We start from the raw sequence: 27,945 nt of genomic DNA on the forward strand, positions 1-27,945 counted from the left end.
TGCGAACAGTAAACTGTGAGTTTAAGGCAGTATTAGTCGGCAGGAGGGTGTTGCACAGAGCGGATTATTGTCCTTTAGCTAGAATGCTGTCCGCTGCCAGGATTGTAAAGTTGTTTCTGTGTGTGTGTGTGTGTGTGTGTCTCTCTCTCTCCCTCTTACACACTTCATGATAGAGCTCGCATTAATTACGGAGCCCTAGACCTTCCTACCAATAAGAGCTGTCAGGGGAGGCTCCTAGCTATGGAGCCTATACCAGCAGTTCAGGAGAGTCAGCCAGGCACACACTGTACGGCTGATACATTTTTATAACTGGAGTTATTTCGAGGATTCCTTCGACCAGACAGGAGAGGGGGGGAAAAAAAAACACTGAACATTTCTTTTTTTAAAAAAAAACACAAGAGGAGGAGGGAGGCAGTGCTAGAGCGAAAGGGGGAGGCGATGAATTGTGAAGATCTCCCCTCTGTATGTCTCACCTACCGGGAGATCGAGGCGAACACTTGGGAACGAGATGGTTGCGTTCTGTGTGTGAATGATGAGCGATAGAGAGAGGGGGGGAAAAAAAAACTGGACGTTGCATTGTGGCTGGGAGGAATCACATCAAGTCCACGCTGAGCCATAACAAGTAGGTGAACGGATCACCTTCGGCTGTGACTGCTGCATTCTTCCCACCAGCGAAATTTTGCTCCGATTTGCTCGGATGAGGTTGAAGACGCTCAGAGAGGGGGGAGAGAGAGAGACATTCTGAGGGACTCTGTGGAATCAGGTAAAGTCTAGTGTCTATGTGTGTGTGTGTGTGTGTGTGTGTATGGCGTTTTATTTTGGAATGTATGTAGAGTTTGCGTGCTGCGAATGTGAATTCTGATCTTGGCTTCTCTCTCTCTCTCAGTCAGGGTAGAATTGAAAGGGGGAGGAAGGGGCTGGCTGAAGAAGGGGGTTTAGGGGTTTTCGGATGGGGGTGGAGGGGCAAAGTTAAAGTCATGTTCCCCGGCTGTGATAATTGCACCCCCGCCCCCCCACACCCCGCAACCCCCCACCCTGCACAATAGACTTTCCATCAATGTATGGCAGACAGGTCTTGGGGACTGAACGTGTTCGCTGGTCAGGAACCCAAGGTTGTTCCAAAATCCCACTGGAATGTCTTCCCCACTCACTGATGCGGACACCGGGATTTTTCTTTTATTTTTTTGACATACCCGCTTTGCTGTCAATGTTCTGGCTTTTTTTATTCTGTTTAACGCGGGACCAGAGCTAGGGAACCGGGCCAACTTTCCAGTACCATTTTCACTCTCTCCAAACAGGCGCTTTGCTCTCTCGCAATCTTCCTCTTTTTTTTTCTCCCAATGTAAGAATATCTCCATCTTCCTCCTGTCCATCTGCCTTTGCAAGAGCGGCACTTCCTAATTTCTGAGGTCAGGCCGGACTGTGAGAAAGGAGGGGTGGTGTCCCGATGGCCGAATCCCCTCCCCAGTTCACAGGCTGGCCAGTTAGTGTCATTTCAGACAACCCAACTTGTGTCAAACCCAATCTGTGCAGAGCGATAGGAACACACTGATCTGGGCTCAGTGTAAATCACCCCAAACGTTTAAATATTGGCCACTCAAATGGCGCCATCAAGGGTTACAGGCAATCTGATAATAAATTACAACGATCATATTGTCTCAGGTTTATATATCTATAGAAATGAGAAGAGCAGAAAGTGTGGCTTCAGGGGGTCCCCCTTGTACATCGCTCAAGGAGCCGGCTTTTAATCATCCCCGCCAATGTGTTTATAAAAGGATATTGCATCGATTTTGTAAGAACTTGGAACGCTTTACTTCTGTAATAAAAAAAAACAGGTTTTAGATTTTAACAGCGTCAGATCTTCATAAAATCTCACACCGACACGCTGAGGGCGGCTAGTCCCGGAATCCCAGACCCGCATTCATCTACTCTCAAGAGCTTCTGCGGAACCCTTTTAATTAATAACATTTAGTCGCAATTAATACATGAGCATGGGACAGGAAAATGGTTTTAATCTCAGCCGGTTTAAGGATGGCGAATATCAACGTGCTCTCAGCAAGGGAAGGCAAGGGATTAAAATCACACCCAGCATTAGTATAACGGTGTGGTTTTTTATTTTGTAAATCTTCATTTCCTCGCACCAGCGCATCACCAAATTTAGTGGGACTATCTAGAACATGGGGTCCAAATCTTTTCTAATGTCCCAGCTTCACAGGTAGAAGCGTTCGGGTTCTCGGTAGCTGCAAAGTTGATAAACTCACCTTTTTAAGCTGGCGTGGGCAACTGCCCTAATATTCCCCTCGAAATTACTCAGCCAGCAACCCTTCACCCCCCTTCCCCACTCCCCCCCAAAAATACAAATGTCCCAGTGCCGAGGGGAGCAGAACAGCACCGCCGATGGTCAATAGTGTTGGTCTGTCCCTCCCTGCCTTCATCCACAAGACATTGGGGAAAGTGCACCTCATTCTCCGACTCACACTCACTCACCTCACATTTGTTCACTCACCGGCTCACACTCACTCACATTTACCGATTCACACTCACTCACTCACCGGCTCACACTTACTCATCCACCAACACACACTCACCACCTCGCACTCATTCAGCCACCAACTCACTCACCCATCGACTCACCCTCACACCAACTCACCCTCACTCACCCACCAACTCACACTCACTCATCCACTGACTCACCCTCACTCCCACCAACTCACACTCACTCACCTACCAACTCACACTCACACCCACCAACGCACATTCATTTACCCACCGACTCACCCTCACTCACCCACCAACTCACACTCACTCATCCACTGACTCACCCTCACTCACCCACCAATTCACACTCACACCCACCAATGTACACTCACTAATCCACTGACTCACCCTCACTCACCCGCCAACTCACACTCACTCATCCACAGACACCCTCACTCACCCACCAACTCACCTTCACTCACCCACCAATTCACTCACTCACCAACCAACTCACACTCACTCACCCACCGACTCACCTTCACTCACCTACCAACTCACTCACTCACCAACCAACTCACACTCACTAATCCACCGACTCACCCTCACTCACCCACCGACTCACCCTCACTCACCCACCAACTCATTCACTCACCCACCGACTCACCCTCACTCACCCACCAACTCACCCTCACTCACCCACCAACTCATTCACTCACCAGCCAACTCAGACTCACACCCACCTACTCACCGTCACTCACTCACTGACCCTCACCCCCTGGCCCACACTCTCACTCACTGAGCCTTGCCTTGTGTGTTGACTGTCCTACTCCTTGAGCTTTGCTCTCCAATGTTCCCAGGTCTGATTCCCCCCCCCCCCCCCCCCTTTAGCGGGTGCGAGAATGTCTGTGGCATTTTGACTTGTTCTGCGAGATGTTAAAACTTGCAGTCTTCAGTTTTCCCGAGAACCGTAGTGCTGCCATCCAAAACAAAATTCATTAAAAAAAAATCCCCCCATGATAAAAACAGGAAGTCTAAATGAAACTTAAAATAACAACCGTTCCCAAGAAGTCTGACAAGTAAAGGTTGTGTTGCTGGAATTCGCCGCGACATTCAGAGACATCAGTGAAAAGTTGTTCAATGTGTTTCCTTTCCCTTCGCTGATCATTAACAGGGAATACATTGAACGCTTGGCCCGGGGAAAGTTGAGTTGGGGCAAATGTTGTGAAAACAGCGCCCGGCAGTGACAAGTCACACGTTCAAATTCCTCTTGCCTCCTGCAGGAAAGCGTCCGAAAGCTTTTAAAAAAAAATAACGAGGACTCGGGGGGTCCCCTTCCAAAGCAAGCGTGATTAATTCCTCACCCTCATCCGAGGACCGTGAGCGAGGCAGTGAGCGGGTGCGTGAGACGAACAAGAGAAAAATGATGGATCAGGAGCCATCTATTAGGATCCCCGCAAGAAATAACTGTTGACAATGCGACGGGGATTTCAGAAATAGATATATAGTGAATGTACTTTATATATGTTAGCTTTATCGTGCTCTGTTCTGAAGCAAAAATACCAGTGACAGACAGAGAAACAAGGTCAGACATAACCAAAGAACGATTCCATTCCAATTGATTCAAAAAATGATCTTATCAGGGTTTTCCCCCTGTCTAAAAATGTTGGCTTCAAAAAATCATGAAGTGTGCTAAAACCCATTTAGTAGTGAATGCATTTGAATCTATTAAACCCCACTTTAATTAAGTATGTAGGAGTAAGAGTTACACAGTGTATAGCTGTCACGAATGAAAGGCTTCAGAATCCAACAATCAGCTTTGCCACTGGAAATTTAAATATTAGATCTGAACGGTGGGCAAACATAATAGAGTGCACAGAATGTAGTTTTAATCCCTGTTTTTTTTTCAATTATGCTTTTATTCCAGGGTAAGTATTACGGTGAAAACGCAGACAGTAAATAGTACTTCCTTTTAAACCTCGAGGCTGTATCTCAAGCAAATCGGTTGCATAGGGTCGGTCGTGGGTGGGTGGAATATGGGGGAGGAGGACAGGGCAAGTCTAACCTTTTTTCCGTGGGGTCCTCAAATATATCTGACAAGTCGGAAATCATTTCACTCCTGCATTCTTTGTGAACAGCAAGGGCAATATTGTGTCCTGAAATGCAAGCAAATTACTGTGGATGCTGGAAATTTGGAATTAAAAATAAACAGGAAAATGCTGGAAAAAATAAACTCAGTAGGAGTGGCAGCTTGTGTGGAGAGAGACACTCAGTTACCATTTCGAGTCCGTGTGACTCTTCAGTTGTGCACTTGGCTGGACGTTGCAATTTCCCCAACTCTTTCTGTTGCCTTGTCCCTTGTTGGGCCATGGCTTCCACTGCTACCTGCACTGAGTGAACACCCTTCCGGTGTGAGCCCACACAGTGGCTGATGGCAGGCTGTGTTTGATCAGCACGGGGTATACTGGGGGCATGGTGGGGGGGGGGGGAGAAAGGTGGATGGGTGATGGGATTGGTAGAATGGAGACAATCACAATGAAAATCGAATCCTGTCCTTGCCCACCGCCTAGGCAGGTTGGTTGGAGTTTTTGGGATTGAAATCAATGGCAGGAGTTGTGAAGGCTTTTACCCTCACTGAATCTGATTCCAGGCATGTGCTGAATCTCGCTGGGGGAAGGGCGTGCTGGAGAGGACACTGAAGGACACCAGTGACACGTGCAATTTTGCTGCATGTTTACCTCTTTTGCATGCCCACTGGGAGGGCTACACCCATGAAAATTGGGATAACTTTCTCATATGCCCTAATTAATTGTGCCCATCAGAAACAAACAGTTTCAAAGTCCAAAATGTCTTATCGCTTCTTAGGCTGTGTTTCATACATTTGTGACAATTACAGCTTATCTAGAACATTCCTTGCGCTTTCAATGTTGGAAGCTGGTGGTTGCAAGCATGCTGTTATAAGCAAATGCAAGTTTGTCAATGATATGACTGGTAGAAGGAAATTGCTAAGGACCAGAGTTAGAGGGTCGCAGCGAGTGATGAGATTTCCAGCCTAGGTTCTGACTGTTTGCCTGATGGATAAACTGTCTATACAGATTTGCAGGGGAATAACACAGACTTAGGCACCCGGAACAGTATCATCCCACTTCCCGTTCCTCCAAAAGCAAAATCCCAACCTTACTTCCTTCAAAAGTCTTTTGTTGTATTTGAGAAATTCTGCCTGATTTGGCTCAATCTTCAGAAAATTGAGATACAGACTAAAAGATGGATAATTTACATGTAGTAGGCTGATGAATATTTGTAGGCCACTAAATTGAGGCTAATGATTGAGGATTCTTACTGAAAAGTAATGCAATGGCTTACACTGTATGGTATATGTAATACTAGGATTTAACCTTCTTGAGTATATTACAATACACGATGCGTTGTGTGTTTGTAATAGCCCTGTTTGTGTTATTCAGTGCAGTTGTTGTTGCGAGACACATACATTTTGCATATACTTAATTTAAAATTATGCTTTATTATGCATTTGGAAGTATGAGTTAATAAGGTTTTAACTTGCCCACATGTAATGAATATACATTATGTCTTACATGGGTTTGATATTTACTGCATTTATTGTACATATTCAGTGGACCATAACAATACTCTAAGAGCAATATGAAGAAATATAAATAGAATGAGAGCGAGTAGGTATAACTGAGGAAGATAAATCACAAGAGCAAAGTTCAAGCAGTTTACCCAGCTTTATCTGCACCCCAAAATGAGAATGCAGCTTTTAAAGTGTTTCCATCATCTACTCTTTGCTACAATCTCTACTGAGCAATCAGGAAGGGTGGGGATTGGAGTATGTTCTCTCTGTTTTAACAGGCTGCAGCAATTCTCGATGGCTATTGTGTGATGTGGTCATCTCTGAGGGATTAATAATTACAATATGCTCACTACCACTGATAATTAATGGTTGATTACTGGGGATAAAACAGTCAATATATGCATCGAGTCATCTCACAAATGTTACAATTGCTGGCTAAAGCTCATTTTCAGCCAGATTACAACAATTATATCTGTGACATTTTGTGAAAATTTAGTTGGAAGGGTAAAGGATATAGTTCAAATTTTAAAAGAAGGCTTATGTGCAACAATATTTGTATTTAATAGCATTCTATCACCTCAAGATGTTGTAAAGCACAGTATCAGTGATATGAATGATGAGCTAATTATTACTGAGCATTTTTGTTGAGGCAAGAATGTTGCACAGGATGTTACTTGGATTGCCTGTACTTATTAGAATAGTTCTATTTATTTAGAACAGTTCGATATTTAACATCCACAAAAATCACCATGCAGGACAATGATCTAGCACTTTAACTGAAGGACGTGAGTCTCTGATAATGCAGCACTCCCTTACCACAGTTTTGGATTGTTAGCCTAGATTTGTATATTTATTGATACTGGCTTTGAATCCCCAGATTTCTAACACAGGGCACAAGGCAATCAGCTATAATCAGATTAATGGAGAGGATGTTCACCAATCCCTCCACCCCCTGGCCCCCACCACACCCCCCACCCCCAATAACCAGCGCCCCCCCCGCCCCACCCACCCCACCATTTTAAATTCAATACTTTGGTCAACTCATTATAGCAATGATGCCATTGATCCTTGAGAGGATGCAGAAGGGAAAGAGGTAATGGGTGCAGATTTAAGAAGTTGGGAATGTTTTGCTCCAACTGCTGGAAATTTCTGAGCAGCTTACTGAAATTTTCAGGATGAAGGAAATTTAAGGAATTATTGAAAGAAGCAGAGTTAGATTGTTTTTTTTTATGGAGTTACTTTTTTACAATCTGGAATACATCACCTGTAGGGATGACACAAGTAGGTTGAGTAGAACTTTCAAAATGAAATTGTATACATATTGAAAAAGGGAACAATCGCATTGAGGGAGAGAAAAGGGACGTGGAATGAATTGGATTGTCCTTTTTCAAATGCTGGCACAGAGGTAGTGGTTTTTATGATTCAATTATATTATAATTATCATGAAAAGAAATGATCTGAGAGAATTGTTTATGGTAGGAAACTTCCAGGTACCACACAAGACACACTGAAAAAGCAATTGTGATGTTTGACATCAGAAGGGACCGGGGAAGCAGAGACAAACCATTTGAATGGAGTAAAGGCATCAAAGTAACTTGACAACATTTATTGGAAAATTTCACCTGATGGTTGGGTTATTTAATAAAATTACACTTCCCTTCATATGTTACTGAAGAAAATAAGGGTTGAGACAAATGGTAAGAAAGTAGGTAAGTGAAGATAGGTGAGATCTGTCGAAGATAGGTGAGATTGTTGGATTGTATGCCTTTTTTTTCAGTTGGCAGAAGGGAATCCTATTTTGCGAGCTGCAATTCTGCAATTATGTTTTATTCAATTAGATACTTTTTTAACATTGCAAATATCATGAATGCGGTGGGGGGAGAAAATTGCCTGTTAGAAGTGCAGATAATTGTCAAGAACCACAGAGAACCTGCCAGTCACTGCTTCAGGTGCTACATTAACCTCCTGTATTATTCCCAACCAAACTATACTGTTGGACAAAATGTGCAAAAATGGAACTGCCAATTTGCTTTTGCAATTTTCTTTCTGCTAACACCTGACAAATGTTTACTCATTGATTTCACCACTTGGAGAGATATCAGTCACAGCTCCGTACCTCTCTGCAACTGAAGGCAGTTATGAAGCCATAGATTTTTATGTTCTTGCAAATACCCACCCCAGCCCAAACCTGGTGCTCCAACTCAGAACCTCATCCTCAGTTATGTAATGGAGACCTATATTCAATAATACCCACAGCGTGTATTTATGCAATAGCTTCAATGCAGTAAAATGTCCAATGTTATCAGAAATAATTTGACACTGAGCCATGTTGAGAAGATATTAGGTGACCAAAAAGGTTAGTCAAAGAGATCATTTTCAAAGAGCATCTATCGGGCAAGAGATCATGCAGATGACACCAAGGTTTGTGGTGTAGTGGACAGTAAAGAAGATTATCTAGGATTGTAACGGGGTTTTGATCAATTGGGCCAGTGGGCCGATGAACAGCAGATGGAGTTTCATTTAGATAAATATGAGGTGATGCATTTTGGTAGATCGAACTATGGCAGGACCTACCCAGTTAATGATGAGGTGTTGGGGAGAGTTATAGAACAAAGAGATCAAGGAGTACAGATTCATAGCTGCTTGAAAGTGGAATCACAGGTGGACAGGATGGTGAAGAGGCATTCGGCATGTGTAATTTCATTGGTCAGAACATCCAAGAGTTGGGACGTCTTGTTTAAGTTGTACAGGACATTGATAAGACCACAATCGGAATACTGTGTACAGTTCTGGTTAGCTTATTATAAAAAGGATATTATTAAACTAGAAAGAGTGCAAAAAAGATTTACTAGGATGCTTTTGGGACTTGATGGTTTGAGTTATAAGGAGAGGATGAATAGACTAGGACTTTTTTCTCTGGAGTGTAAGGGGCTTAGGGACGATCTTATAAAGGTCTGTATAATAATGAGGGGCATAGTTCAGCTAGATAGTCACCATCTTTTCCCAAAGGTAGGGGAGTCTAAAACTAGAGGGCGTAGGTTTAAGGGGCAACTTTTTCACTTAGAGGGTGATGAATGTCTGGAACAAGCTGCCAGAGGTAGTAGTAGAAACAGGTACAATGTTGTCTTTTAAAAAGCATTTAGACAATTACATAGGTAAGGTGGGTATGGAGGGATATGGGCCAAATGCTGGCAACTGGGCCTAGCTTTGTGGTAAAAGCTGGGCGGCATGGAAACATTAGGCTGGAGGTTGTGTTTCTATGCTGTAAATATCTACGATTATATGCTGAAGGAGTGGAACCTAACAGCTGAATGCACCAATGATGGAGCATGGAAATTAGGCATGCATGAGAGACTAGAATTGGAGAAAAGCTGAGACCTCATAGAATCATAGGCCTGGAGGAGTTTCCAGAAAGAGAAAAAGAGAGAGAAAGAGGCAATTGAAATTATGGAAAAAATCATATACAGGGATGAGAATTCCAAATTTTAAGTGTTTTTGTGTGATTTTGATTTGATTTGATTTATTATTATCACATGTATTTGTTTATAGGAAAAAGTATTGTCTCTTCTCACAGGCAAAACATACCATTCATAGAGTACATAAGGGAGAAGAAAAGGAAAGGATGCAGAATACAGTGTCAAACATTATCAGAGAATTTAAAAGAGTGTTAAAAAGCATAGAATGAGAGTAAAGGGTAGAATTTGAGGATATACTGGGGCAGATCACAAGAAGTCACCACTCCCCTGACTCCATTTGGACTGGGAGACGTGTAAGTGCTGTGTGCACACAGATAATTGGTGAATGGGACCTTGTGTGTGATGAAACAGCTGAAACAGCTTGCGCCATGCCAACAGTTCACTGTCCAGATCCAGTGATGCACATGCTAGCTTGTCACTAGCTGCTGAATCAAGGACCTCTTTGAGGGACCTTGGACAAGAGCTGTGCCCAGATTTCCCTCTCCAAGTGGGACTTAAGGATGGGCCACTGTCAGTTACAGCTGCCCTTGCCTTCAGTCGCTTCCTCTCCTCAACCACAGAGAGAATTATCAGTCGCCCCCGACGACTAAAATATTGATTAGACTATCACATTTGACATCTTGATGAATTATTGCAGGAAAAGGATACACTTAGAAAGTTTATGGGTCGGTGCAGCTAGTTGGAAAAGAACAAACCTGAATTTCAGGTAACGTTTAACCATATTCTTGCTGAGAGCCCACGGTGCCGGAATTATGAGCCTATCCTCCAAGCGCTAACATCATTATTAAAAAAAAATCATATGTGGCCAGCTTTTATCAATAATCACTTTGACTTTCACACGCTGCAATCACATTAATAGAGGAAGATTTCAACGTTCAGAACCAGAATTCTGCACCAGCCGTGACATAAATCTGTGGCAATTAATCTTCTGAGGAATATGGCCAGCAATTAATTGGAAATAAATGGAACTTGCCTTTCCCTGCTTAACATATTATTTGGGGTAAAAAAAAACTATCGCCCCTTCAATTAGTAATGAGTGCAAGGAATTAGTTCAAGGATGGAATTTGTGATCACAATTCCAACTCGCTCCTGAAACAGACTCAAATCTCGTTAAGTTTTGAGGTTTTTTTCATTCAGTTAAACTACACAAGCAAGTATTTCTTTAGGGTGGAATAGGGGGTTAAATTCAGCAAGACCCCTGGAACAGGCATGTGAGCAGCCAGTGACAATTTCAGAGCTGTCACTGCTATGAGTTTGTAACTATTCGGGGGTAAATAAGCTCCTGCCTGAAAATGTCCATGTGTTATCTGGTTAAGCGGTCAGCTCAGGAATCCTGAAAATTGATTCTCCCAGACCAGGTTATAGCAGAAACTCCTATTCCCAGTGTCTAAACCTGAATAGAAATAAGAGACTGTCCCTTTTTTCTCTCTTTGGTACTGCGGGACAATTCTCAGTATAGAGATATAGCCATTGAGTCACAGAGGTTTACAGCAAAGAAACAGGCCCTTCAGCCCAACTTGTCCATGCTATCCTTTTTTTTGACCATTGAGCTAGTCCCAATTGCCCACGTTTGGCCCATATCCCTCTATATCCATCTTACCCATGTAACTATCTAAATGCTTTTTAAAAGATAAAATTGTACCTGCCTCTACTACTAGCTCTGGCAGCTCGTTCCAGACACACAGCTTGTTCCAGACATCTGCCAAACTCTTCACTTTCATTCCCTTGAATCCTTCACTCCCAACATGAAGGCTCATTGGATAGGGGAAGCACATAGGCCGGAGATGGAGCTGCATTGTGCAATGCCAGTTCTCCCAGCCGCTAGTATTGGGTTCTGCATGGGGGAGTGCCAGATCACTGATTAAACCCTCATAATGTGATCCTGGGCAGTGGACAGTTGATCATGGAGGGGTGGGGGTATCGCAGCCAAACCCTCAGGTCAACATACACACACACACACACACACACACACACACATTTTATACATTGGAAGCAGGAAGAATTACACTGATATAGTGCCTTTCCCAACTTCAGCCAGCATCCAAAACACTTTACAAAGTAAGTTGGGGGGTGTATTCATTGTTGTAGGAAAATATGGCAGTCAATTTGTGCACAGCAAGCTCCCACAAACAGAAAAGTGGCGAATAGCCAGCTGATCAATTTCCATTCCCATCATTCATGGGAAATGGAGATTGCTGGTCAGCATTTATTACCCATTTCTCCCTGCCCTTGAGAAGGTGGTGGTGAGCTGCCTTCTTGAGCCGTTGTGGACCATGTGGTGTAGGCACACCCACAGTGCTGTCAGGAAATGAGATGGATTCTGGTGTTACAGGAAGATAGCAACACGTTGGATTTCAGCTTAACTGGGAAGAGCTCCCCAGCTCTTCTTTGAAGTAGTCCTCTGGGATCTTTATTGCTGCTTGAGAGGCCAGTTGAGAACTTGGAAGTTATGGTGAACGTTCATAAAACACTGGCTTGGTCTCAGCTGAGGTACCGAAATATATTCCGGGCGCCACATTTCAAGAAAAAATTGTGAAGGCAGGATATATGACAAAAGTTTTGGAAGTCAGAGATTTCAGTTACATGGATAGTCAAGTGAAAGGGACACTCAGCAAGCCAAGTATTGCCATCCCACAGTGTTAATGCACTGTTTTACAGCTCTGCAGCTCTCGCTGGAGCCTTTTCCATGCTTGGCTGATGCTCTGTAACTACAAACCTGAAAAAATAAATCCTTAGTAAGAACTTCCATCTTACCAAGGAGACATCAGGCAAATTGGCGTTCAACAACCTGCTCTGAAAACTCTGCTCATATTTTGACAGAGAACAAATTTCACTGTGTCAGCTGAGATGATCCAAGTAACACAACCCATGACATTTGTAAACACAGAGGTCAAATTGCCCTACCTCCTAATGATAACAGACTCTTAAAAGAATTCCAGGATCTGGATCCGAATCCATGACTGGAATTTCCCGGGCCGTTCACGCCAGCGGGATTCTCTGGTCCCACAGCAGAAGGACGGCACGATGGCACAGTGATTAACACTGCTCCCTCACAGCACCAGGGACCCAGGTTCGATTCCAGCCTCGGGTCACTGTTTATGTGGAGTTTGCATATTCTCCCCGTGTCTGCATAGGTTTCCTCTGGTGCTCCGGTTTCCTCCCCCAATCTGAAGATGTGTGGCTTTGATTGATTGGCTATGCTAAATTGAACCTATTGCCGGAGGATTAGTAGAGTAAATGTTTGGTGTTATGGGAACAGCGCCTGGGTGGGATTGTGGCTAGTACAGACTTGATAGGCTGAATGGCCTCCTTCTGTACTACAGGGATTCTATGAATTCCAGCCAATATCATTACCAAAAATGAATCGCTATTCCCTTTGGCCATGCTCTTTCTGTGTACTAAGCTTTCACTGAAAACCATTCCTTATATTCTGAGACATATTGTTTGGGATTCTTTGGCTGCGCTTGCCCCAAAACCGGAGCATCCATCCCACCCGAGGTCTATGGACCTTTGTATGGCCTGCTCCCCACCCACTACAATTCTCGTGGCAGGCAGGATGGGAGAATTTACAGACTGTTTACAGACAAACAGGCAAATAACAAGGACAAAATCACTACATCCTTCCTTCAGTGGCAGAGGTAATTAGCCAAGCTGAGTTTGTTCTCTTTAGAGAAGAGACGTGTGAGAGGATATTTAAAAAAAAGTGTGTGCAATCATGAACAAAAATACACACAGAAAGTGCTGGAGAAACTCAGCAGGTCTGGCAGCATCTGTGGAAAGAAAAACAGAGTTAACATTTTGAGTCCAATGTGACTCTTCTCCAGAAGGAATTGAAATGTTAACTCTGTTTCTTTCTGCATAGATCATCCCAGGCCTGTTGAATTTTTCCGTCACCTTCTAGCTTTTGTTCCAGATTTCCAGCATCCACATTATTTAGACTTTTTTGTTAAGGGTACGGGCAGGATAGATAAAGAGAAACTATTCCCATTAGCAGACGGATCGAGAACCAGCGGACACCAATTTAAGATGATTGACGAAGGGACCAGAGACGACAGGAGGAAAATCTTTTTTAAATGCAATTAATGATTTGGGTGTGGAATGCCCAGCCTGGGAGCGTGGCGGTGGCAGGTTCAATCATGGCTTTCAAAAGAAAATAGAATAATTATCTGAAGAGAGAGAAAAAAAATGCTGTAGGGCAACAGGGAGAACATGAAGGAATGGAACGAGCTGAGCTGTTCTCGTAGAGAGCCAGAAAGGGCTGGCCTCTGGCTGTACTGAAACCAGCCCATGGCTGGAATTTTACCACCCTGCCCACCATGGGGATCAGAGCAGGCGATGGTGGACAATGGGAAGGTGTGTTGACCTTTGGGTGGGATTTTTCGGTTTTGGGACAAGTGAGGCCGTAAAATCCCGCTGTATGATTCGATTTCTTTGGAGGGGTAGCAAGACTTTGGTTCTGCCATTGCAAGATGGCCACAGATTGGAATCAGCCGTGTAAGATGCCCTATTTTAAACTCTCTGATCGTTCAGTGTTCCCTCAATGCTGCAATATGTCAGCCTAGATTTTGTGCTCAAGTCTTTGGCCCGGAACATGAACCTGCAGCCAATCCAAGAACCGGAAAGCAAAAATGAAGCCTGTTTGGCCCATTATCATGTGGTGACACAGTGACACAGTGGTTAGCACTGCTGCCAGAGTCCTGGGTTCGATTCCCGGCTTGGGTCACTGTCTGTATGGAGTTTGCACATTCTCCCTGTGTCTGCATAGGTTTCTCTGGGTGTTCCAGTTTCCTCCCACAGTCTGAAACATGTGCTGGTTAGGTAAATTGACCCGAACAGGCTCCGGAGTATGGTGAATTTCACAGTAACCTCATTGCAGCATTAATGTAAGCCTTACTTGTGACTAATAAATGAACTTTAAACTTTATTATGATGCTGATTCTCTGAAGAAATGAGTCAATTAATTCCACTGCTTTTATACCTCATGGATCTTCAAATATTCCCTTCTCAAATATATATCAAGCTGAGAACTTTCATTGCATATAAACCATTTAATTTAGCGGGGGAGGTGGAACATTGGTAATGCCATCAGGCCATTAATCCCAAGGCCCAGGGTGTAGTTTTGGAGACAGTGTTTCAAATCTGATCACCACAGCTGATGGACTTCAAATTCAATTTAAAAAAATCTGGAATTGAAAACTCATCTGAGTGACCATGAAGCTAACATTGAATGTTGTAAAAAAGCCCATCTGATTCAGTAGCATCCATTAGGAAAGGAAATCTACCATATTTTGTTGGTCTGGCCTACATGTGACTCACTGCAATGGTTAACTGTCATAGAACATAGAACATTACATAGCAGTACAGGCCCTTCAGCCCTCAATGTTGTGCCGACCAGTGGAACCAATCTAATGACCCTCTAACCTAAACTATTCCAATGTTATCCAAATGCCTATCCACTGACCATTTGAATGCCCTTAAAGTTGGCAAGTCCACTACTGCTGCCGTCAGGGCGTTCCACGCCCTTACTACCCTAAGTCATGGAAATGGTTTAGCAACTCATTCTTCAAGGACGATTAGCGATATAAAAAAAATCATTCATGGGATATGTGCATTCCTGGCTCAATCTGCATTCATTTGTCCCTCCCTAATTGTCATTGCAAAAGTGGTGGTATGCCGTCTTCTTGAACCGTTGCAGTCCATGACGTGTAGTTAGTGCTGTTAGGGATGGACTTTAATCCAGCAGCAATGAAAAGAACAGTGCTTTATTTCCAAATCAGCACGGTGAGTGACTTGGAGGGGAACATCCAGGTAATGGTGATCCCATGTTTCTGCTGCTCTTGTCATTCTAGGTGGTATCAGTTGTGGTTTGCAAAGTGCTGTCTAAGGAGCCCTGGTGAGTTCCTGCAGTGCATGTTGCAGATAGTACACACTGCTGACACTGTGTGTCAGAAGTGGAGCTAGTGAATGTTTTGTGGAAGGGGTGCCAATCAGTGGGCTGCTTTGTCTTGGATGGTATCAACTTTCTTGAGTGTTGTTGGAGCTGCACTCATCCAGGCAAGTGGAGACCATTCCATCACACTCCCGGCTTGTGCCTTGTAAATGGTGGACAAGCTTTGAGGAGTCAGTGAGTTACTCACTGCAGGATTCCTAGCCTCTGGCCGGCTCTTGTAGCCACAGTATTTGTATGGCCAGTCCGGTTCTGTTCAGTTTCTGGACAACCACGAATCCCCCACACCCCTCAAATAATCATCAGCAAACATCCCCGCTTCTGACCTTAGAAAAGAAGGAATGTCATTGATAAAGGTAGCTAAAGATGAGCAACAAATGTTGGTCTTATCAGCAATCCCCATACCCCATGCAAGAATAAATATTTAACATGTTCATTGTGTTTGGTATATCGCTACTCAACACTTGATTTCATGTTAGGGGCTGGCATTATTGCTATAATCCAGTGATGGAGTTTGACAAGCCAGCCTCCCAGTACTACTGACATAACTCCAGTGTCCCTGTGTCTTGTGCTATCATGCCAACAGTTGCCCGATTAGATGTGAGGTGGAGGTCATTAAATTAAGCATGTGTTTTGCACAATCTCACTTCTGTGCTGCAATGATAAATTAAATGAATTATTGAATCAGGCTGAAGTCATTGCCCGTAGCAAAAAAAAAATGGCTTTAAGTAGATTTCATTGAGATAGTTAATGGATACTTGGAAATGCAAGAGCACTCTGTGCATGAGTACAGATGGTTCCAATGAGATAAGTATCCTCTGTGAATGATAGAATTATGAAGGCCTTGGAAAATTTCTTAGGAAAGTGTCGTTGTAGATTTTGTTCATTATTTCAGTTGAAGTGGCGAGCAGAGGAAAACATTGTCAGGTTATTTACCACGTTGTTGCACATAGAAGAGGGATTCTTATTTAGCATTTGCAGAGGTGGCTTCCAATTAAACAGGCAAAATACTGCAGATTTTTGCTTTGCTTTGATTTATTATTGTCGCATGTATTAACATACAGAGAAAAGTATTGTTTCTTGCGTGCTATACAGACAAAACATACCGTTCATAGAGAAGGAAGCAAGAGAGTGCAGAATGTAGTGTTACAGTCACAGCTAGGGTGTAGAGAAAGATCAAATTAATGCAAGTTAATCCATTCAAAAGTCTGACAGCAGTAGGGAAGAAGCTGTTTTTGACTCAGTTGGTATGTTACCTCAGAGCTTTTGTACCTTTTTTCCGAAGGAAGAAAGTGGAAGAGAGAATGTCCAGGTTGCGTGGGGTTCTTAATTATGCTGACTGCTTTGCCAAGGCAGTGGGAAGTGTAGACAGAGTCAGTGGATGGGAGGCTGGTTTGCGTGATGGATTGGGCTACATTCACTACCTTTTGTCGTTCTTTGCAGTCTTAGACAGAGCAGGAGCCCATACCAAGCTGTGATGTGACCAGAAAGAATGCTTCCTATGGTGCACCTGTAAAATATACTGGAAACCTGATATAAAAACAAAAAACAGTGGATATACTCAGTAGAGCAGGCATCATCTGTGGAGAGAGATAAACAAGAGGGTGAAATTTTATCTGGGAACAGGGATGCCCATATAATCGCCAGGGAGGTCTGTTGGGATGCCCCCCCCCCCCCCCACCCCCCCTCGCCCCCCCCCCCCCCCCCCAGTGCAATCAAGTTCCCAGGAGGAGCAGCGGAGGATAGCGACAGCCGGCAGGCTAAAGGCAGACAGCTAATTTAAATAATCAGCAAACCCGTAAAGGCCATTTTGAAGAGCTGTCAACTTTTGACCGGCTGCAGAGCATCTTCCAGCCAGCTGAGGGCACCATACAGAGGAGGTTCACAAGAATTATCCCAGCAATGAAGGGTTTGTCAGATGAGGAACAGTTGAAGACTCTGGGTCTGTACTTGATGGAGTTTAGAAGGATGAGGGGCGATCTAATTGAAACTTACAGAATACTGAGAGGCCTACACAGAATGGACGTGAACAGAATGTTTCCTTCAGTGGGAGAGACTAGAACTTGAGGACACAACTTCAGACTGAAAGATCGCTTCTTTAAAACTGAGATGTGGAGAATTTTCTTCAGTCAGAGGGTGGTGAATCTGTGGAACTCACTGCCACAGAGAGCTGTGGAGGCCAGATCATTGTGTGTCTTTAAGACAGAGATGGATAATGGTACAATATAAATCCCAGTTGCTGCTCTTGGGACTTGTGTATTCAGGGACATAGAGTAATCTGAATGTTTTGGGCTGAATTTCACAGGCGTTGGAGGCACTCTGTGGGAGTGGAAGCTAATGTGAAACCCATTACCACCCAACATTCTCAAAAAAAAAGCAACCTCATGCTGGAGGGCCAGTTAAGGGCCGTGTAGCATGGAGCGTTGGTTGGGTCAGCTCTGCAGGAGAGTTTGTTGGTCATCAGATCTGACTGTATCCTCCCCAGGACTTTGGTAACATCAGTCAAACTTCCAATGGAAAAACAGATAGGTCCCACAACACGGAAACAAAACAATACTGTGACCTTTCAGCTATGGACTGATCCTGAGTAAAACCTTCACTGATCCAATGGCTGGAATTCTCTGGCTGTTCACAGTGAGAATGAAAAATTTGATGTTCAGCCAAATCTCCGTTCACCGCAGCGGAACTGGCGAATCCCAGCTGCGAGCGAGGTCGGAGAGTCCGCCCCAACATATTTATAAGAAGATAAGAACATAAGAAATAGGAGCAGGAGTCGGCCATCTAGCCCTTCGAGCCTGCCCCGCCATTCAATAAGATCATGGCTGATCTGAAAGTGGTTCAGTTCCACTTACCGGCCTGCTCCCCACAACCCTTAATTCCCTTATTGGTCAGAAATCTATCTACCTGTGCCTTAACATATTCAACGAGGTAGCTTCCACCGCTTCAATGGGCAGAGAATTCCAGAGATTCACTACCCTCTGAGAGAAGAAGTTCTTCCTCAACTCTGTTCTAAACTGACCCCCCCCCGCCTTATTTTGAGGCTGTGTCCTTGAGTTCTTGTTTCCTTTCTAAGTGGAAAGAATCTCTCTGCCTCGACCCTATCTAGCCCCTTCATTATCTTATATGTCTCTGTAAGATCACCCCTGAGCCTTCTAAACTCCAATGTGTACAGGCCCGATCTACTCAATCTCTCCTCATAAGCTAACCCCTTCATCTCCAATATCAGCCTGGTGAACCTTCTCTGTACTCCCTCCAAGGCCAATATATCCTTTCACAAATAAGGGAACCAAAATTGCACACAGTACTCTTGTTGTGGCCTCACCAGTACCTTGTACAATTGCAGCAAGACCTCCCTGCTTTTATATTCCGTCCCCCTTGCGATAAAGGCCAACATTCTTGATTACCTGCTGCACATACAGACTGAGTTTTTGCGATTCATGCACAAGGACCCCCAGGTCCCTCTGCACAGTAGCATGTTGTAATTTTTCACCGTTTAAATAATATTCCATTTTATTATTATTCCTTCCAAAGTGGATAAACTCACACTTTGAGTGGATTTATATCTAAGCACTTATATCTAGTGGCTCTGAAATACGTCTTGACAATCTACAAGCACTGCACAGCATCATCCACTGATCCAAATGCATTTTGTGGCTGCGGTGAGGAGGCTGTGAATGGGGGTGGTGGGGGTGGTGTTTCCTTCATCGATTTACGTCTGTGAAGAAAGAAAGACTGGTCAATAAGCATTTTTCCCACAGCTTTCAGGATTTCAGGATGTCCCAGCATGCCTGGCTGTGTGGCCACCGCTATTATGTGGAAGAAATGGTGGCTGGCCAATTGACACACAGCAAGCTCCCTTGGACTGCAATGTTAGATCTTTTGCATTCACCTGAGAGGGAAGGTGTGGTCTCAGATTAACATCCCACCTGAACACTGGCACCACAGGCAATGCAGCACTCTCTCACTGTGACTATAAACCGACATGTTCAACTCTCTGGGGTGGGATTTGAATCTGTAATCTTAACTGAACTCCAGAGAGTAGAATGCTCCATTGGTCGGCACCAGTGCCATCATTGGTGAAGAGGTGGCGTGGTGGCATAGTGGTTAGCATTGCTGCCTCACAGCACCAGGGATCAGGGTTCAATTCCCAGCTTGGGTCACTGTCTGTGAGGAGTTTGCATGTTCTCCCCATGTCTGCATGGGTTTCCTCCGGGTGCTCTCCCACAGTCCAAAGATATGCGGGTTAGGTGGATTGGGCATGCTAAGTTGCCCCTCAGCATCAGGAGACTAGCTAGGTTGGATGCATAGGGTTATAGGAATAGGGCCTGGATGAGATTGTGGTCAGTGCAGACTGGATGGGCTGAATGGCCTCCTTCTGCTTCGTACGATTCTTTAATGCAACTATTCTATGGACTATTACGGCAGGTTTGGACTGCCTGCCTGAGGTGGTGCAGCTCGGGCTTGTGGCTGTTGTGGGGGCAAAATGAGGGAGGGGTTGCTAGGGTCTACGAACAAAGTATGGCTTTGCAGGGGAGTCACCTTTTATAGGGGGGTCATTTAAACAAAAGACTGCTTTTAATGATGCTGGAATCTGGTCTTACTCCATATCTCCTGCTGAGTCAGTTGGGACGAACCTGCAGGGTGGGATTTTTCAGTTGTGCACACTCCAAAATTAGAAATTCGCACCTGAGGTCAATGGGCTTTTAAGTGGTCCACTGAAATTTCTATCCTGTTCACTAGATTCCCATGGCAGGCGCTGCAGGAGAACTCCACCCGCAGTATCTGTGCCCTGGACACTGACAAAGACCTGGGTGACAGGGAGTATGATGTTCAGAGAGCCCCTTCCTCATCTCAAAACACCCCCCCCCAATCCACCCCCTCTCCCACCCCGCATCCCCCACCTCCCCATACACCAAAATGGCCATGGATTTTCAAGGCCATTTTACAAACGCCAATGCTTTCCATGGTTTGTACAGACAAATGGATTTTGTTCAAGCTTTGGCTCAGATGTGTAGGCGATGCAGCAAGCCTTAGGAAGCCAGCACAATGAGAAGGAAATCCGGCAAAACTCAGAAATAAGGCACCAGCAAAATCATAAACAAAAAGGGACGTGTTTGTGCTCCCTTGGGTGACAAATCGATAAAAATGAAACGCCTGCCTGCCCTTTTTTCTTCCCATGCAACAGTCGCAAAATTGCATGGACAGTATAAAATCTCAGCCAACGGACTTTTTAATGGCCTTAATTGGCCCTTTAATTGTCGCCAGGTGAGACTCTGACTCCGGCACCCTCTGACCTCGGTATTGCACGCACAGACTTTGCAATTGGGCGCACACCCGGTTTCATCTCACTCGGTTTGATGCGCGTTCAGGTCAGACATGTGCCCGGCAGAGCTTCGTAAAATTCTGGCCCTTTTGTCTCAAATAATGAACCGTTCAGTCAGAAGAGTGAACACTAAGCAGTACTGTTTTCATTCACTAGGTGCAGAATTACTGTTTGTTCAGCAGTGAAGGTTTTAATGGAACACCCACCTGCTTGCACTCTCCCCTCCACCCCCGCTCACCTCTATTATTCTGTAGCAGATCAGAAACAGGCGGACTGTACTTCAAATCATGAGGTGTAAAGATTTCCTCAAAGCTTCACTCAGTCCTCTTTAACCTTCATCAGAATATATCAAAACTCAAGCAAAATTACAATGAGATCTATCGCGTCATGTATTTTTCACACAGACGGATTGTCAACCATAAGGATTTAGAAACTAACCGGTGTTTTACTCTGGGCAAAATTAGGAGGTAAGAGGTCACCTTTGTCAGTTAGTTTCTGAATATGTTCTCATGCTAGGTTGTGTATGAGGTCTAATCATTGCTTACCCAGTTCCATTTCATAGTGCAATATAGTTCAGCAAAAAGCACGGAACCAAACATAACCTTATTAGGGTATTCTCAGAATTCTTCCTTGTTTAAGTACAAGTCCAATGGGAAACAGAGAGGGTGGTTTCGTTTTTACAGCGGAATTTTACAGCCTCGCTTGTCCCGAAACCATAAAATTCCACCAGTGATCAACAGACCTTTCCATGTTCCTCCTCTCGCCCGCTCCAATTCTCGTGGTGGGTGGGGTGTAAAATTTCAGTCTATGATTCTACACATGCAAAGATACTAATTGGGAGGGTAGGTCACTTGGCCCCACACGTCTGTGCCGCCATTTGGTAAGATCTTAGCTAACTTGATTGTAACTTCAACCCAACATTCCCACCTAGCCCCTATCACCTTTCATTCCCTTGCTTATCAAGAACTCATCCTTAAAAATATTCAAAGGCAGGATTTTCTGACTACGCTTGTCCCAAGACTGGAAAATCCTGCCCGAGGTCAATGGGCTTTTGCATGTTCTGCCCCCGCCTGCTATGATTCCTGTGGCGAGCGGGATGGGAAAATTCACCCCTCTGTTTCCATTGCCTTTTGGGGAAGAATTACAAAGACTTTCAACCCTCTGAGAAAAATAAATCACCTCATTTCCACCTGAAATGAGCGACCTCTTATTAATAAACAGTGATTTCTTCTCCCCCCCCACCGTTACAAATTATCCCACAAGAGGAAATATCCTCTCTACACAGACTCAATTAGAACCCTCAGAATCTTATGTTTCAGCCAAGTTGCCTCTTACTCTCCTAAATTCCAACAAGCCTGGTCAGTCCATCCTTTCCTCAAAGGACAACCTGGCCTTTCCAGGTATAAATCCAGTAAACCTTCACTGAATCACTTCCAATGCATTTACATCTTTCCTCATATAAGTTAAAGTTTTGAAGTTTATTTATTAGTGTCACAAGGGTGGCACAGTGGTCATCACTGCTACCTCATCGTGCCAGAGACCCAGGTTCACTTCCTGGTTTTGGTCCCTGTGTGGAGTCTGCATGTTCTCCCTATGCTGGTTAGGTGCATTGGCCATGCTAAATTCTCCCTCCGTGTACCCAAACAGGTACCGGTGTGTGGTGACTCGGGGATTTTCACAGTGATTTCATTGCAGTGTTAATGTAAGCCTACTTGTCACATGAATAAATCAACTTAACCTTAAACACTTTGTTAACTTTTCCTTTTTAAATATCCAGATAAACTCTATTCATCATCACAGAGGTGTCATCTGTTGCACGTGGGTTCCTTCCGATTTCTTCTCACAGTCCGAAAGATGTGCTGGTTCAGTGCATTGGCTGTGCTAAATTCTCCCTCAATGTACCCAAACAGATGCCAGAGTTTGGCACCTAGGGGATTTTCACAGTAACTTCACTGCAGTGTTAATATAAATCTACTTGTGACACTAAGAAACAAATGTTAAAATTTTAAATAAGGAGACCAACACATTACTCCAGATGAGATCTTTCCAATGCCCTACATAACTGAAGCATAGCCTCCCCACTTTTGTATCCAATTCCATTCACAATATATGATAACATTCTATTAGATTTCTGAATTACCTGCCTTACTTGCATACTAACCCTTTGCGATTTATGCATTAGGATACTTAGAATCTTCTGTATTTCAGAAATGAGCAATTTTTCACATTTAGGTGATATGTTATTATCCCTGCCAAAATGGGCAATTTCACACTTGCCCACATTATACACCACTTGCTAGATCATTGCCCACTCACGTAACCTATCCATATCCCCTTTTAGTCTTTTTATGTGCTCTTCATGCCTTTACTTTCATACCTATCTTTGTGTCACCAACAAATTTAACAAGCATATCTTTTCCAATTTAATGGAACCTTTCCCGAAGCTGGGGAGTGTTGGAAGACTGAAACCAATGCATCAACTATCTCATGAGACACTTCTTTGAAAAAGTAGACAGAAATCCATCAGGACCCAAGGACTTGTCAACTTCCAATTTTTGAAGCTCCACTTCTCTGTTAATTTTCTTGAGTTCGTCCCTCCTTTTCATTTCCCAATTTACAGAAATTCTTGGGATGTTATTTGTATCATATATAGTGAAGAGCCTGTTGAACTAATCAGTCATCTCCTTGTTTTCCATTACTAATTCCCTAGTCTCACTTTCTATTGGACCAACATTCGTTCATGAGTGGCACGGTGGCACAGTGGTTAACTTTGCTGCCTCCCAGTGCCAGGGACTCAGGTTTGATTCCTTGCTTGGGGTCATTGTCTGTGTGGAGTCTGTACATTTTTTCCATGTCTGCGTGGGTTCCTCTGGGTGCTCCGGTTTCCTCCCATAGTCCGAAAGATGTGCTGGTTAGGTGCATTGGCCGTACTAAATTTTCCTTCCATGTACCCAAACAGGTACCAGAGTGTGGCGACTCGGGGATTTTCACAGTGATTTCATTGCAGTGTTAATGTAAGCCTACTGATCACATGAATAAATCAACTTAAACTTAAACACTTTGTTAACTTTTCCTTTTTAAATATCCAGATAAACTCTATTTGTCATCATAGGGGTGTCATCTGTTGGATAATCTTGTAGAGGTCTATAAAATAATGAGAGTCTCAGATCAGCAAGATTGTCAGTATCTTTTCCCAGAAGTTGGGGAGTTTAAAACTATCATTTCAAATCAGTCCTTTCTGTCCACATTTACAGAAAATAAATCAGCCTGTTTCAGTCTAGTTTAAGGTGAAAGGGGAGAGATACAGAAGTGTCCAGAATGCCAGATGGTGTTGAGTGCCTCGAACAAGCTACCAGAGGTAGTAGTAGAGGCAGGTACAGTGTTGTCTTTTAAAAAGCATTTAGACTGTTACACGGGTAAGATGGGTATAGAGGGATATGGGCCAAATGCAGGCAATTGGGATTAGCTTAGAGGTTTCAAACAAAAGAGTGGCATGGGCAAGTTGGCCCTGTTTCCATGCTGTAAACCTCTACAACTCTGGCTAACACTCTCGTATTCTATTTTTCCTTTCCTTACCAACCTTTTAGTCATTCTTTGTTGTGTTTTTTATATTCTATCCAATCTTCTGACCTGCCATGCATCCATGCGCAATTATTTCCTTCTCCATCATCCAGCATGTTTTTATTCTTTTTCAATGTATCTCCCAATTCCCTTTCAAAAGTTAATATTGAATCTGCTTCCACCACCCTTTAAGGCAATGCATTCCAGATTGCTATGTGAAAAACAATTCCTCTCAACTGCCCCCAGTTCTTTTTGCCACTTATCTTTTTTAAAAAATGTGATCCCTCATTGCTGACCTGCAGTTTCCCCCTTTTTTCAGCCTGGTCTGACACAATTCATTGCTTTAGGCAGAAGACTATCACACCCCAGGATCCAAACCACAATGTAGTCGGAAACTCCAGGGTTGCATAGTCCTCTTGGTGAGTGAGGCATTAGCCCAAGTTGCCGGCTGCCTGTTCCAGTGCTGCAGAATAAGTGTAAAATTCCCTTGTACTTCTGCTGAGAACAGTAAGTTCACCTCGTAAGCAAGCAAGATCGATCCATTGAACAACATCCTCCAAAAATGATTGATTGGCTGTCCATCTCAACACTGTTCTTGCAGCTTCTGCTCAAAAATGGCTGCAAAGGAATCAATTCCTTAATATATGGTAGGTCCATTCAAAAGTCTGATGGCAGCAGGGAGGAAGCTGTAACTGAGTCAGTTGGTCTCTTCTCATCATCTCTTTTTTCATTCATTTGTAGGCTGTGGGTATTGCTGGCTGGCCAGCATTTATTGCCCGTCCCTAGTTGTCCCTGTTTCGGGAGCAGTTGAGAGTCAACCACGTTGCTGTGGCTCTGGGGTCATGTGTAGGCCAGACCAGGTAAGGACGGGAGATTTCCTACCCTCAAGCACATTAGTGAACTAAATGTTTTCTCTCCAACAATCAACCATGACTTCATGGTCATCAGTAGATTGCTAATTCCACATTTTCTCTGCCGTGATGGGATTCGAGCCTAGATCCCCAGAACATTAGCTAAGTTTCTGGGTTAATAGTCTGGTGATTATACCAATAGGCCATTACCTCCCAACCACTTCCTGACCATGCCCAATTTAGCTCTCATATTTTGGCTGGTGGGAAAGGCAGCAGGCAGCTTGTCCACCCTTGATCCTATTGAAGCCCTTCAGTGGTCAATTCATGGCTGAGACCAGACAGCTTGCTCAACTGCCTTCACTTCACAGGATACTGTCAAGCAAGAAGGAAATGTACCATCTTTGGTGGGTCCCCTGGAACTATTGTTATATGAGAACAAAAAGGTATCAGAAGTAGAAGCAGGAGTTGTCCATATAACCCCTCGAACCCGCTCCGCCTTTCAGTTAGATCACAGCCAATCTTTGGCCTCAACGATTTCCAGCCTGACATATGTCTCTTCGAATGAAGAACATCTACGGTATCGGGTCCATTCATTCTCCAGAATAGGCGTAGGCAGCACTTGGTATGATTTTTTAAAAAATGTTTTCTTCATAGAATAAAACGGAAAATTAACATTACAGAAAAAGAAAGAAAGAGAAAAATTAACTTGGAGAATCCGACTTTTTCACTACCAGCCCCCGTGCTAATCTTGAATACTCAATGAAGTCAAAAACAAGACTGAACACCGAAAACACGCACTGAAATGCACAATATATGTTAATTGTAATCTGTGTCATTGAAATTGCTGGTACAATCTTTGTCCCTAACAAGAATTGGCAGCAGTGTGGCTGTGAAAGCTTCTGTTTTGGCTTATGAGAAAACCTGTTTACCTTGCATTGTACTTTCAAAGAATGCTGTCAATTTCTAAACTAATGCCAGAATGTCTACTGAGTTTAAAATGCCGCCAAGTTAGCTTTGAAGCTTAGCATAGTCAGTTACATAGGCAGAAATATTTTTAAACTGAGTCTTTTAACTGAAGCAAACCAGACAAGGAATCCTAGACATGGATTTGAGCCTTGAGTTTACTCAACTCTTCTTGGGCCAGAATTTTACACTTGCACGCTGGTGGGTTCTGAGGTGCATTGGGATCCCACCTGCCCTGACCGAGTGGGCAAGCAGGAGCTCAGAGGGGAAGCTCACCGTTGCCCCAGTTATGGGGAGGCTATGGCCTAGTGGTATTGTCACTAAATTATTAATCCAAAAACTTACTAATGTTCTGGGGACCCGGGATCGAATCCAGTCACGGCAGATGGTGGAATTTGAGTTCAATAAAAAAAAATCTAGAATTAAGAATCCACTGACGACTATGAAACCATTGTCGATTGTCAAAAAAAAAACTAATGTCCTTTAGGGAAAGAAATCTGTCTTCCTTACCTGGTCTGACCTGCATGCAACATCAGAGCCACAGCAATGTGGTTGACTCTCAACTGCCCTCTGAACAAGGGCAACTAGGCAAGGGCAATAAATGCTGGCTAGCCAGTGATGTCCATGTCCCACAACTGAATAAGAAAAATGTTAAGGCCCCTAAGTGACCTTTCTCCCCACCCTCAATTTCTAGGCTGGTGGGCAGTTGATAGATCAGGGCTGGAAAGCTGAAATTGAACTAAGAATAAATAAATTTTAAACTTGAAACTTTAAATACTTTGAACGATCCATCCTCTACTTTCCTTTGGGGCACAGAAGTCTGCAGATTCACCACCCTCTGCGAGAACAAATTCCTACGCACCTCAGTTTTAAATGACTGGCCATTTATCTTGTAACCTTGTTTCAGAGTCTCCCACTTGTGAAAACATCTCACCATTGACTCTCTCAATCCCCCTCAGGATATAGAAATTGCAGAACCAGTTCAAAAGACAGTGAAATTTCCAAATGTCAGTGAGTTACAACCAAAGCTGTATAAATCGATGTTTCCTGTGATCTTGGGTGCTAGTTCAAGACTCAGCTTACCCACCTCAGGTGCACCACGCGAAACTGGCCAGAATCCCAGCTGGAAACTGGGAGAGATCCTGCCAATGAGGGGAAAGTCTTCAACTTGTGTCTGTTTTTGTAGATGCGCAGGGAATAGTCGACACAACTTAAATGCTTTTCATATTAAAAAAATGATTCAACTTATTAAGAAAGTGACTCGTGCGCACTCGTGAAACTATTAAATTGTTCGTAAGGTTTCTTTGAGTAATTTTCCATGATTTCACTTCAGCTTGCTCAGGGATGGAGAAGTCAAATACCGTTATTAGAAATGCTTATGTTTGGTGATAAATCACTTTCATCTTCCTTAATGAAGCTGCATTTGGTTCCCTTTCTTAAATACATCAAGGAATACTTTTTAATAGGAAAAATGGACATTATTGCATCTTATTACGTGACCTGAATCTATTGGTTCACAGAAGACTTTCTGTTTGCAATCATGCAAATTATTTTTACAGTTTAAAGTTTATTTATTTATTAGACACAAGTAAGCTTACATTCACACTGCAGTGAAGTTACTGTGAAAATCATTGTTTGGAAAATTCCTAGTCGCCACACTCTGGCGCCTGTTCGGGTACACTGAGGGAGAATTTAACAATGGCCACTGCACCTAACCTGCATGTCTTTGGTCTGTGGGAAGAAACTGGAGCATCCGG

General features: G+C 43.7%; 1 protein-coding gene across 1 annotated transcript in view; it reads left to right on the forward strand.

Moving 5' to 3' along the window:
- Nucleotides 1-363: 363 nt before the first annotated feature.
- Nucleotides 364-27,945, forward strand: part of LOC145341771 (cadherin-8-like) — a 232,801-nt gene continuing 205,219 nt past the window's right edge. Inside the window, exon 1 of the mRNA XM_080186694.1 lies at nt 364-763. The gene's annotated coding sequence lies outside the window, so the exon portion shown is untranslated. The remainder of the gene's footprint in view (nt 764-27,945) is intronic.

The sequence above is a fragment of the Carcharhinus amblyrhynchos genome, chromosome 4 (genome assembly GCF_965287045.1).
Source record: "Carcharhinus amblyrhynchos chromosome 4, sCarAmb.v2.hapA, whole genome shotgun sequence".
Taxonomy (NCBI): Eukaryota; Metazoa; Chordata; class Chondrichthyes; order Carcharhiniformes; family Carcharhinidae; genus Carcharhinus; species Carcharhinus amblyrhynchos.